Here is a 12500-nt window from a genome sequence, read left to right as displayed (position 1 = left end):
CAGGCAGTGTTACCAGGCATAGAGCCACTTTCCTATCTACTACACATCTACAGAGTCGAGGGGGATATTTTTTTGCCTTGTCAGTTTTTTGGCAACCTCACTAATGCTGGAGCCAGAGGAAAAAGCAGCCAGTAGACTCTGTAAAGTGGTTGGTGTCAGGAAGGGAACCCAGCAGTAGAAACTGTTCCAGAGCCAACACAGGGACTCCAGCTTGGCAGATACTGTTGAACCATCCAATTCGAGTCAGGATGGATGACAGATATTAGATGATGATGATGGTGATGAGGGAATTTTTTTTTTTTTTGCTTTGCCTTCTCAGTTATTTGGCAACCCAACCTCTCTTGCGGTGGTGGTGCCATGAGAAAAAGCACTGAGTTAACTCTGTAAAGTGGTTGGTAGAAGAAAGGTCCTAAGGGATAGAAACCATTCCAAAGCAAACATAGGGGCTCAACCCAGTCGTCCATCTTGGCAGATGCTGTCAAAACATCCGATCAGTATCAGCAGGGAAGACAGATTCTAGATGATGAGGATGATGCTGCTGCTGATGCTGTTGATGATGATGATGATGGTGGTGGTGGTGGCGGTGGTGGTTGTGGTGGTGGTGTTGGTAGTGATGGTGGTGGTGGTAGTGGTGGTGGTGGTGATGGTGTATGTGGGGGGGGGGGTAGTGGTGATGATGATGATGATCATGATGATAAGGAGGAGGAGTGGGGAGCAGGGTATATTGGTGTGTCCTATTGTACATGGTGATTGATTGATTGATTGATTGATTGACTGGCCAATTGATCTCTTTATCAATTGATCAAGAAATCCAAAGTCAAGAAACGTGTCAAACACCATGTATTTATGGTGACACACAGACACATCTTATCCTCATTCACAATAATCAATAGATCCAATATACGGTGACTATTAGAGCGACAAAGAAAAGGACGTAAATAGCAAAATAACAATGTACTTTTTTCTGTGTGAGCCTCCATAGCTCAGAGGTTAGAGCACTGGTCTTGTAAACCAGGGGTAGTGAGTTCAATTCTCACTGGGGACTTTGGTATTTTTTTACATCTTTTTCTTTTATTTCCTTGTTGTAAATTAATCATCATGATCATCGTTATAATCATCGTCTAAATGACAACTTTTCTATTCTTGTATGGGTCAGGCATGAAGAATGATTTTCTATAGTCAGGTGTCCCTATCTGTTGCCAAGAAAGCTAATATTTCTCCAAGGCTTGACATATTTATGGAGATACAGACACATGCATATATATATATATATATATATATACACACACAAAGACATACTTAAATACATATGTATGCATGCAGACATGCTCACACACATACACACACACACACACACACACATAGTGAATTTGTCATTCTGGATCCCAAAATAAAGTTTCACTGTTAGGCTCAATATCATTGATTATCGTTGACCCAAATACTTCTGACCCTTTTTTACAATGTATTGAATCCTTCTATCCTGCCATCTTTTTTGTCAACTCAAATGGGGACACACAGACACACATGTTATTCACTTAGACAGAAATCAATAAATCCAACACAAAGTGAAAAATAGAACCATTAAGAAAAGAATGGAAATAGCAATACAAAATAAGCCTCCATAGCTCAGAGGTTAGAGCACTGGTCTTGTAAACCAGGGGTCATGAGTTCAATTCTCACTGGGGGCTTTGGTATTTTTTTTACATCGTTTTCTTTTATTTCTAGTTGTCATTCATCATCATGATCATCGTTATAATCATCATCTAAATGACCACTTTTCTATCCTTGTATGGGTCAGGCAGTGTTACCAGGCATAGAGCCACTTTCCTATCTACTACACATCTACAGAGTTGAGGGGGATATTTTTTTGCCTTGTCAGTTATTTTGGCAACCTCACAAATGCTGGAGCCACAGGAAAAAGCGGCCAGTAGACTCTGTAAAGTGGTTGGTGTCAGGAAGGGCACTACCACCACCACCACAACCACCACCACCACCACCACCACCGCCACCGCCATCATCATCATCATCATCATCATCACCACCACCACCATCATCATCATCATCATCATCATCATCATCATCCATCATCGTCATCATCATCATCGTCGTCATCATCATCATCATCGTCGTCATCATCATCATCATCATCATAGCAAAATAACAATGTACTTTTATGTGTGAACGACAAAGGACGTAAATAGCAAAATAACAATGTACTTTTATGTGTGAGCCTCCGTAGCTCAGAGGTTAGAGCACTGGTCTTGTAAACCAGGGGTCGTGAGTTCAATTCTCACTGGGGGCTTTGGTATATTTTTTACATCTTTTTCTTTTATTTCCTGTTGTCATTCATCATCATGATCATCGTTAAAATCATCATCTAAATGACCACTTTTCTATCCTTGTATGGGTCAGGCAGTGTTACCAGGCATAGAGCCACTTTCCTATCTACTACACATCTACAGAGTCGAGGAGGAGGAGGGGGGAGCAGGGTATGTTGGTGTGTCCTATTGTACATGGTGATTGATTGATTGATTGATTGATTGGACAATTGATCTTTTTTATCAATTGATCATGAAATCCTTCCTGACACCAACCACTTTACAGAGTCTACTGGCTGCTTTTTCCTGTGGCTCCAGCATTTGTGAGGTTGCCAAATAACTGACAAGGCAAAACAATATCCCCATCAACTCTGTAGATGTGTAGTAGATAGGAAAGTGGCTCTATGCCTGGTAACAATGCCTGACCCATGCAAGGATAGAAAAGTGGTCATTTAGATGATGATTATAACGATGATCATGATGATGAATGACAACTAGAAATAAAAGAAAACGATGTAAAAAAAATACCAAAGCCCCCAGTGAGAATTGAACTCACGACCCCTGGTTTACAAGACCAGTGCTCTAACCTCTGAGCTATGGAGGCTTATGCAGTGTCTGCTTATTTTGTATTGCTATTTCCATTCTTTTTTTAATGGTTCTAATTTTCACTTTGTGCTGGATTTATTGATTTCTGTCTAAGTGAATAACATGTGTGTCTGTGTGTCCCCATTTGAGTTGACAAAAAAGATGGCAGGATAGAAGGATTCAATACATTGTAAAAAAGGGTCAGAAGTATTTGGGTCAATGATAGTCAATGATATTGAGCCTAACAGTGAAACTTTATTTTGGGATCCAGAATGACAAATCCACTATGTGTGTGTGTGTGTGTGTGTATGTGTGTGTGTGTGTGTGCATGTGTGTGTGTGTGAGCATGTCTGCATGCATGGATACATATGTATTTAAGTATGTCTTTGTGTGTGTATATATATATATATATGCATGTGTCTGTGTCTCCATAAATATATCAAGCCTTGGAGAAATATTAGCTTTATTGGCAACAGATAGGGACACCTGACTATAGAAAATCATTCTTCATGCCTGACCCATACAAGAATAAAATTGTTCATTTAGACGATGATTATAACGATGATCATGATGATTAATTACAACAAGAAATAAAAGAAAAAGATGTAAAAAAAATACCAAAGCCCCCAGTGAGAATTGAACTCACTACCCCTGGTTTACAAGACCAGTGCTCTAACCTCTGAGCTATGGAGGCTCACACAGAATAGCACATTGTTATTTTGCTATTTACGTCCTTTTCTTTGTCACTCTAATAGTCACCATATATTGGATCTATTGATTATTGTGAATGAGAATAATACGTGTCTGTGTGTCACCATAAATACACGGTGTTGACATATTTCTTGACTTTGGATTTCTTGATCAATTGATAAAGAGATCAATTGTCCAATCAATCAATCAATCAATCAATCAATCACCATGTACAATAGGACACACCAATATACCCTGCTCCCCCACTCCTCCTCCACCTCCTTATCATCATCATCATCATCATCATCATAATCACCAATACCTCCCCCCACATACACCACCACCACCATAACCACCACCGCCACCACCACCACCGCCACCACCACCACCGCCACCACCACCACCGTCACCACTACTACCATCACCACCACGGCCGCCCCCGCCGCCACCACCACCGCCACCACCTCCGCCATCATCATCATAATCATCATCATCATCATCATCATCATCATCATCACCATCATCACCACCATCATCATCATCTTCATCATCATCATCATCATCATCACCACCACCAGCATCATCATCATCATCATCATCAGCAGCAGCAGCAGCAGTGGCAGTAGCAGTAGCAGCAGCAGCAGCAGCATTATCCTCATCATCTAGAGTCTGTCTTCCCTGCTGATACTGATCGGATGTTTTGACAGCATCTGCCAAGATGGACGACTGACTGGGTTGAGTCCCTATGTTTTTTTTGGAATGGTTTTCTATCCCTTAGGACCTTACTTCTACCAACCACTTTACAGAGTTAACTCAGTGCTATTTCTCATGGCACCACCACCGCAAGAGAGGTTGGGTTGCCAAATAACTGAGAAGGCAAAGCAAAAAGAAAAAAAATTCCCTCATCACCATCTTCATCATCATCTTCATCATCATCATCATCTAATATCTGTCTTCCATCCTGACTCGAATTGGATGGTTCAACAGTATCTGCCAAGCTGGAGTTCCTCTGTTTGCTCTGGAACAGTTTCTACTGCTGGGTTCCCTTCCTGACACCAACCACTTTACAGAGTCTACTGGCCGCTTTTTCCTGTGGCTCCAGCATTAGTGAGGTTGCCAAAATAACTGACAAGGCAAAACAATATCCCCATCAACTCTGTAGATGTGTAGTAGATAGGAAAGTGGGTCTATGCCTGGTAACACTGCCTGACCCATGCAAGGATAGAAAAGTGGTCATTTAGATGATGATTATAACGATGATCATGATGATGAATGACAACTGGAAATAAAAGAAAAAGATGTAAAAAAAATACCAAAGCCCCCAGTGAGAATTGAACTCACGACCCCTGGTTTACAAGACCAGTGCTCTAACCTCTGAGCTATGGAGGCTCACACATAGGAGTACATTGTTATTTTGCTATTTACGTCCTTTTCTTTGTCGCTCTAATAGTCACCATACATTGGATCTATTGATTATTGTGAATGAGAAAAATACTTGTCTGTGTGTCACCATAAATACACGGTGTTGACATATTTCTTGACTTTGGATTTCTTGATCAATTGATAAAGAGATCAATTGTCCAGTCAATCAATCAATCAATCAATCAATCACCATGGACAATAGGACACACCAACATACCCTGCTCCCACTCCTCCTCCTTATCATCATCATCATCATTGTCATCACCACTACCCACCCCACATACACCATCACCACCACCACCACCACAACAACAACCACCACTACAATCACCAAAGGCCGACCAAAGCCTTGTGAGTGGATTTGCTGGACGGAAACTGAAAGAAGCCCTTCGTATATATGTATATATATGTATGTGCGTGTATGTTTGTGTGTCTGTGTTTGTCCCCCTAGCATTGCTTGACAACCAATGCTGGTTTGTTTACGTTTCCGTAACTTAGCGGTTTGGCAAAAGAGACCGATAGAATAAGTACTAGGCTTACAAAGAATAAGTTCTGGGGTCGATTTGCTCGACCAAAGGCGGTGCTCCAGCATGCCCACAGTCACGTGACTGAAAAAACAAGTAAAACAGTAAAGAGAGAGAGCCACTTGACAGAGTCTGTCTGACCAATGCTGACATAGAAAAGTGGATGTTAAGATGAAGCTGATGAAAACAATGATGATCATGATGAATGGCAACTGGAAGTAAGGTAAGATATAAAAAAAATAAAAAATTGACACAAAGCCCCCAGTGAGAATCGAACTCACGACTCCTGGTTTACAAGACCAGTGCTGTTGTGGATGTTAAGATGAAGCTGATAAAAACAATGATGACCATGATGAATGGCAACTGGAAGTAAGGTAAGATATTAAAAAAAAAAAAATTGACACAAAGCCCCCAGTGAGAATCGAACTCACGACCCCTGGTTTACAAGACCAGTGCTCTAACCTCTGAGCTATGGAGGCTTGTACATGAATGGTATTGTTATATTACTATTTACATCTTTTTCTTTATTTCTCTGATGTTCACCATATGTTGGATCTATTGATATCCCCCTCGACTCTGTAGGTGTGTAGTAGATAGGAAAGTGGCTCTATGCCTGGTGTCGAGAGGCTGAAGTCTGAAGAGAGACAGGAACTGGTGTCTTACTATAGTGGAGGTACAAGGCTATCTTGAATTATATAAGGATGGGGGTAGATGGAAGGATAACCAAGATGGTGATGACAAGGTGTCAAAGGGTTCTCTGTAGGGATCAGAAGGTGAGTATAAATGAGAATATGAAGAGATGATTAGGGAGGGTGGGTAAGTTTGTAAAAGGGGTGAGAGGAAACGATAGGGGTCAGAGGTGAATGTAGTGAATGGTGAACAAAGGTGGAGGTGTTGTCAGGGGTAAGTATCAGTTTATGGGGAGAAGGAGGTGAAAGAAGAAAGAGTAATTCAGGATAGGGAACAGCAGAATAGTTAGTTCATTCTGGCCCTCCTCCAGGACACTTTGATGATTTCATGGGAGCATGCCATCCATCATGGCAGAGACCCCATGCAATGTTCTTAATATGTTAATGTTTGCCATTCTACTGTCCTGAAGCAAGTTGTCCAAATAAAGGAGGCGCAATGGCCCAGTGGTTAGGGCAGTGGACTCGCAGTCATAGGATCGCGGTTTCAATTCCCAGACTGAGTGTTGTGAGCGTTTATTGAGCAAAAACACCTAAAGCTCCATGAGTCTCCGGCAGGGGATGGTGGTGATCCCTGCTGTACTCTTTCACCACAACTTTCTCTCACTCTTACTTCCTATTTCTGTTGTACCTGTATTTCAAAGGGCCGGCCTTGCCACTCTCTGTGTCACGCTGAATATCCCCGAGAACTACGTTAAGGGTACACGTGTCTGTGGAGTGCTCAGCCACTTACACGTTAATTTCATGAGCAGGCTGTTCCATTGATTTGGATCAACCGGAACCCTCGTCGTCGTAACCGACGGAGTGCTTCCATCCATCCATGTCCAAATAAATTAGACGTTTTCTCTTCCTGTTGATTCTCCCTTTCAATCAAACACCAAAAAAACCAGTTGAAACACATGGTTTCTCTGCTGAATCATCTTAGCGTAGGAGTGGTTGTGTGGTAAGTAGCTTGCTAACCAACCACATGATTCCGGGTCCAGTCCCACTGCGTGGCACCTTGGGCAAGTGTCTTCTACTATAGCCTCGGGCCGACCAAAGCCTTGTGAGTGAATTTGGTAGACAGAAACTGAAAGAAGCCCGTCGTATATATGTATATATATATGTGTGTGTGTGTGTATATGTTTGTATGTCTGTGTTTGTGTCCCCCTAACATCGCTTGACAACCGATGCCGGTGTGTTTACGTCCCCGTTACTTAGCAGTTCGGCAAAAGAGACCGATGGAATAAGTACTAGGCTTACAAAGAATAAGTCCTGAGGTCGATTTGCTCGACTAAAGACAGTGCTCCAGCATGGCCACAGTCACATGACTGAAAAAAACAAGTAAAAGAGTAAAGAGAGAGAGAGTCATTCGACAGAGTCTGTTTGACCAATGCTGACATAGAAAAGTGGACGTTGAGATGAAGCTGATGAAAACAATGATGACCATGATGAATGGCAACTGGAAGTAAGGTAAGATATAAAAAAAAAAATTGACACGAAGCCCCCAGTGAGAATCGAACTCACGACCCCTGGTTTACAAGACCAGTGCTGTTGTGGATGTTAAGATGAAGCTGATGAAAACAATGATGACCATGATGAATGGCAACTGGAAGTAAGGTAAGATATAAAAAAAAAAAAAATTGACACAAAGCCCCCAGTGAGAATCGAACTCACGACTCCTGGTTTACAAGACCAGTGCTGTTGTGGATGTTAAGATGAAGCTGATAAAAACAATGATGATCATGACGAACGGCAACTGGAAGTAAGGTAAGATATTAAAAAAAAAAATTGACACAAAGCCCCCAGTGAGAATCGAACTCACGACCCCTGGTTTACAAGACCAGTGCTCTAACCTCTGAGCTATGGAGGCTTGTACATGAATGGTATTGTTATATTGCTATTTACATCTTTTTCTTTATTTCTCTGATGTTCACCATATGTTGGATCTATTGATATCCCCCTCGACTCTGTAGGTGTGTAGTAGATAGGAAAGTGGCTCTATGCCTGGTGTCGAGAGGCTGAAGTCTGAAGAGAGACAGGAACTGGTGTCTTACTATAGTGGAGGTACAAGGCTATCTTGAATTATATAAGGATGGGGGTAGATGGAAGGATAACCAAGATGGTGATGACAAGGTGTCAAAGGGTTCTCTGTAGGGATCAGAAGGTGAGTATAAATGAGAATATGAAGAGATGATTAGGGAGGGTGGGTAAGTTTGTAAAAGGGGTGAGAGGAAACCGATAGGGGTCAGAGGTGAATGTAGTGAATGGTGAACAAAGGTGGAGGTGTTGTCAGGGGTAAGTATCAGTTTATGGGGAGAAGGAGGTGAAAGAAGAAAGAGTAATTCAGGATAGGGAACAGCAGAATAGTTAGTTCATTCTGGCCCTCCTCCAGGACACTTTGATGATTTCATGGGAGCATGCCATCCATCATGGCAGAGACCCCATGCAATGTTCTTAATATGTTAATGTTTGCCATTCTACTGTCCTGAAGCAAGTTGTCCAAATAAAGGAGGCGCAATGGCCCAGTGGTTAGGGTAGCGGACTCGCGGTCATAGGATCGCGGTTTCAATTCCCAGACCGGGCGTTGTGAGTGTTTATTGAACGAAAACACCTAAAGCTCCACGAGGCTCTGGCAGGGGATGGTGGTGATCCCTGCTGTACTCCGTCACCACAACTTTCTCTCACTCTTTTTTCATGTTTCTGTTGTACCTGTATTTCAAAGGGCCGGCCTTGTCACTCTCTGTGTCACGCTGAATATCCCCGAGAACTACGTTAAGGGTACACATGTCTGTGGAGTGCTCAGCCACTTACACGTTATTTTCACGAGCAGGCTGTTCCGTTGATCGGATCAACCGGAACCCTCGTCGTCGTAACCGACGGAGTGCTTCCATCCATCCATGTCCAAATAAATTAGACGTTTTCTCTTCCTGTTGATTCTCCCTTTCAACCGACTGCCAAAAAACCAGTTGAAACACTTGGTTTCTCTGCTGAATCATCTTAGCGTAGGAGTGGCTGTGTGGTAAGTAGCTTGCTTACCAACCACATGGTTCCGGGTTCAATCCCACAACGTGGCACCTTGGGCAAGTGTCTTCTACTATAGCCTCGGGCCGACCAAAGCCTTGTGAGTGATTTGGTAGACGGAAACTGAAAGAAGCCTGTTGTATATATGTATATGTATATGCGTGCGTGTATGTTTGTGTGTATATGTTTGTGTGTCTGTGTTTGTGTTTCCCCCCCCCCTAACATCACTTGACAACCGATGCTGGTGTGTTTACTTTCCCATAACTTGGCGGTTCAGCAAAAGAGACCGATAGAATAAGTACTGGGCTTACAAATAATAAGTCCTGGGGTCGATTTGCTCGACTAAAGGCGGTGCTCCAGCATGGCCACAGTCACATGACTGAAAAAACAAGTAAAAGAGTAAAGAGAGAGAGTCACTTGACATTGGTCTGTCTGACCAATGCTGTTATAGAAAAGTTGATGTTAAGATGAAGCTGATGAAAACAATGATGATCATGATGAATGGCAACTGGAAGTAAGGTAAGATATTAAAAAAAAAAATTGACACAAAGCCCCCAGTGAGAATCGAACTCACGACCCCTGGTTTACAAGACCAGTGCTCTAACCTCTGAGCTATGGAGGCTTGTACACTAATGGTATTGTTATATTGCTATTTACATCCTTTTCTTTATTTCTCTGATGTTCACCATATGTTGGATCTATTGATTATTGCAGTATGATAAAAGTGTAGGTAGAGTAGGAGTAAGGAGATTACGTGTGGAGTGGGTGAGTAGGAGGAGAAGAGAGTGAGAAACACAGTGACAGAGATGGAGGTCAGAGGTATGTTGGGATGGATTTAGTGTGTTTGTGGCAATCAAATATGTGTGTGTGGGCAGCATCAGTGGCAGATATGAAAGGGTGTTAAGAATGAGATTGCTTACGGCCAGGTCACGCTGAAAGCACCAGTTCTGGTCTGATCACCGAAGTTAAGCAACCTCGAGCCTAATCAGTACTTAGATGGGTGACCGCTTGGGAAACCTAGGTGCAGTAAGCATAGCACATTGTTTAAGGCGGCGAGCTGGCAGAATCGTTAGCAAGCCGGGCGAAATACTCAGCGGTATTTCGTCTGCCGATACGGTCTGAGTTCAAATTCCACCGAGGTCGACATTTCCTTTCATCCTTTCGAGGTCGATTAATTAAGTACCAGTTACGCACTGGGGTCGATACAATCGACTTAATCCGTTTGTCTGTCCTTGTTTGTCCACTCTGTGTTTAGCCCCTTGTGGGTAGTAAAAAATTTAAAAAATAGGTATTAAGAATGAGATATGTGTTTCTTTATTGCCCACAAGGGGCTAAACACAGAGGGGACAAACAATGACAGACAAACGGATTAAGTCAATTACATCGACCCCAGTGCGTAACTGGTACTTAATTTATAGGATGAAAGGCAAAGTCGACCTCGGCGGAATTTGAACACAGAATGTAACGGCAGACAAAATACGACTACGCATTGCTAATGTTTCTGCCATGGTAGCCGTAAGATGTAGCTGAGGGGACAGGGAGAGATTACTGGTAGCAAGGAAAGGGATGATCATTAGAAAGTAAATTGGAAAGGGAATCAGAATCGAAATCGATCAATGGAAATTACAGCTGAGATACCAGTGCCGGTGGTACGTAAGAGAACCATCCGAACGTGGCTGTTGCCAGCGACGCCCCGACTGGCCTCGTGCCGGAGGCACGTAAAAAGCACCATCCGTTCGTGGCCATTGCCAGCCTCGCCTGGCCCCTGTGCCGGTGGCACATAAAAAGCACCATCCGATCGTGGCCGTTTGCCAGACTCGTCTGGCACCTGTGCCGGTGGCACGTAAAAAGCACCCACTACACTCATGGAGTGGTTGGCATAAGGAAGGGCATCCAGCCGTAGAAACATTGCCAGATCAGACTGGGCTTGGTGCAGCCTTCTGGCTTCCCAGATCCCAGTTGAACTGTCCAACCCATGCCAGCATGGAGAACGGACGCTAAACGATGATGATGATGATGATGATGATGAAGAGAATAAGGGATGGACGTTGAAAGGAAGTTCTTCCAAGAAGAAGGGTAACTGGTAGCAGAAAGAGGGAATGAAACTTGCCCAGCTTTGCTTTACAACAGTTGAATAATACTTTACTATATAAATGTTTGTCGCCATTCATTAACCCTTTCGTTACTGTATTTATTTTGAGATGCTCTGTGTTTCTTTCAATTACTTTAAATCTAACAAAGAATTTAGTAAAATAACTTAATTATCATTCAGTCAGTGTAGGGAACGTAAATCTATATATATAAAAGTGCGGTTGTGTGGTGTCTGTCTCCTACGATTTAGATTCCTAACTACTCCCACATTTTGCAGTGCAGTGTAACCAAAAGCGGGTATCTTATAGTCGTGATTCATATCGAGCCCTTCTGGGTATTAGCGCGCGTCTACGATGAGTCTACGATTTAAAAAAAAATTTACCATCATTTTTTCCCATTTTTAATGCATTTTTTTGCTATTATATAAGGGAAGTAACTCTCTAAAAATGTATCATTAAATCTCAGAACGTAAAAAGCTACATTAACCCCCCTCCTTTGTGGTTAGCCATATTGAGATGGCTATTATACTTTACATCTCTAAAAATGCTTATATAGTTATTTCCCTTACAAACCCGAGCAATGCCGGGCGATACTGCTAGTTGTGACTAAGTTTTGGTGGAAGATTTTAATTCAAAACTTATGAAAACAAGACATTTGTACTACAGAGCCAGAGGCAGTTTCAGCCGGGTTGGTAACGAAAGGGTTAAATCTTATGTGGTTTAAAGTTTGTATGCATGTATGTAAGTATGTATGTATGTATCATTATGATCATCATCATCATCATCATTTAGCATCTGTTGTCCATGCTGGCATGGGTTGGACAATTTAAACCAGAGCTGGCATGCTGGTAGTCTGATTTGGCATGGTTTTCTATGGCTGGATGCCCTTCCTAACACCAACCATTCCAAAAGTGTAATGGATGCTTTTACATGCCACCAGCATGGGTGCCCTTTGTGTGACACCAGGGTTTTTTTATGTGCCACTGGCATGGGTGCTATTTGCATGACACCAGTATCTGCCACGACTATGATTTTTTTTCAGCTTGATGGGTCGCCTTCTTAAGCACCACTCAATGCCAAAGGTCTTGGTCATTGCCTCCGTGAGGCCCAGCACTTGAAAGGAGCTCAGCAACTTTGCCACTATGAGGCCCAGCACTCGAAAGAACTCAGCCATCTTGCCTC

At 42.6% G+C, this 12500-nt stretch overlaps 9 non-coding genes and 1 pseudogene across 9 annotated transcripts; 4 read left to right on the top strand and 6 right to left on the bottom strand.

The window, feature by feature from the left end:
• The first annotated feature begins 972 nt into the window (after nucleotides 1-972).
• Nucleotides 973-1045, top strand: Trnat-ugu. Its single transcript has one exon. It is a non-coding gene; the product is annotated as a tRNA-Thr (tRNA).
• A 570-nt stretch (nucleotides 1046-1615) lies between these two features.
• Nucleotides 1616-1688, top strand: Trnat-ugu. The gene has a single exon. It is a non-coding gene; the product is annotated as a tRNA-Thr (tRNA).
• A 541-nt stretch (nucleotides 1689-2229) lies between these two features.
• On the top strand, nucleotides 2230-2302 carry Trnat-ugu. Its single transcript has one exon. It is a non-coding gene; the product is annotated as a tRNA-Thr (tRNA).
• A 547-nt stretch (nucleotides 2303-2849) lies between these two features.
• Nucleotides 2850-2922, bottom strand: Trnat-ugu. The gene has a single exon. It is a non-coding gene; the product is annotated as a tRNA-Thr (tRNA).
• Nucleotides 2923-3524: 602 nt separating this feature from the next.
• On the bottom strand, nucleotides 3525-3597 carry Trnat-ugu. Its single transcript has one exon. It is a non-coding gene; the product is annotated as a tRNA-Thr (tRNA).
• A 1312-nt stretch (nucleotides 3598-4909) lies between these two features.
• On the bottom strand, nucleotides 4910-4982 carry Trnat-ugu. Its single transcript has one exon. It is a non-coding gene; the product is annotated as a tRNA-Thr (tRNA).
• Nucleotides 4983-5945: 963 nt separating this feature from the next.
• On the bottom strand, nucleotides 5946-6018 carry Trnat-ugu. The gene has a single exon. It is a non-coding gene; the product is annotated as a tRNA-Thr (tRNA).
• A 1986-nt stretch (nucleotides 6019-8004) lies between these two features.
• Nucleotides 8005-8077, bottom strand: Trnat-ugu. The gene has a single exon. It is a non-coding gene; the product is annotated as a tRNA-Thr (tRNA).
• Nucleotides 8078-9777: 1700 nt separating this feature from the next.
• On the bottom strand, nucleotides 9778-9850 carry Trnat-ugu. The gene has a single exon. It is a non-coding gene; the product is annotated as a tRNA-Thr (tRNA).
• A 292-nt stretch (nucleotides 9851-10142) lies between these two features.
• LOC115230453 lies at nucleotides 10143-10261 on the top strand (annotated as a pseudogene).
• The last annotated feature ends 2239 nt before the right edge of the window (nucleotides 10262-12500 follow it).

The sequence above is a fragment of the Octopus sinensis genome, unplaced genomic scaffold (genome assembly GCF_006345805.1).
Source record: "Octopus sinensis unplaced genomic scaffold, ASM634580v1 Contig15582, whole genome shotgun sequence".
In the NCBI taxonomy this organism is placed as follows: domain Eukaryota; kingdom Metazoa; phylum Mollusca; class Cephalopoda; order Octopoda; family Octopodidae; genus Octopus; species Octopus sinensis.
Note: the sequence above shows the minus strand (reverse complement) of the source record. Positions and strands in the feature narration are given on the sequence as shown.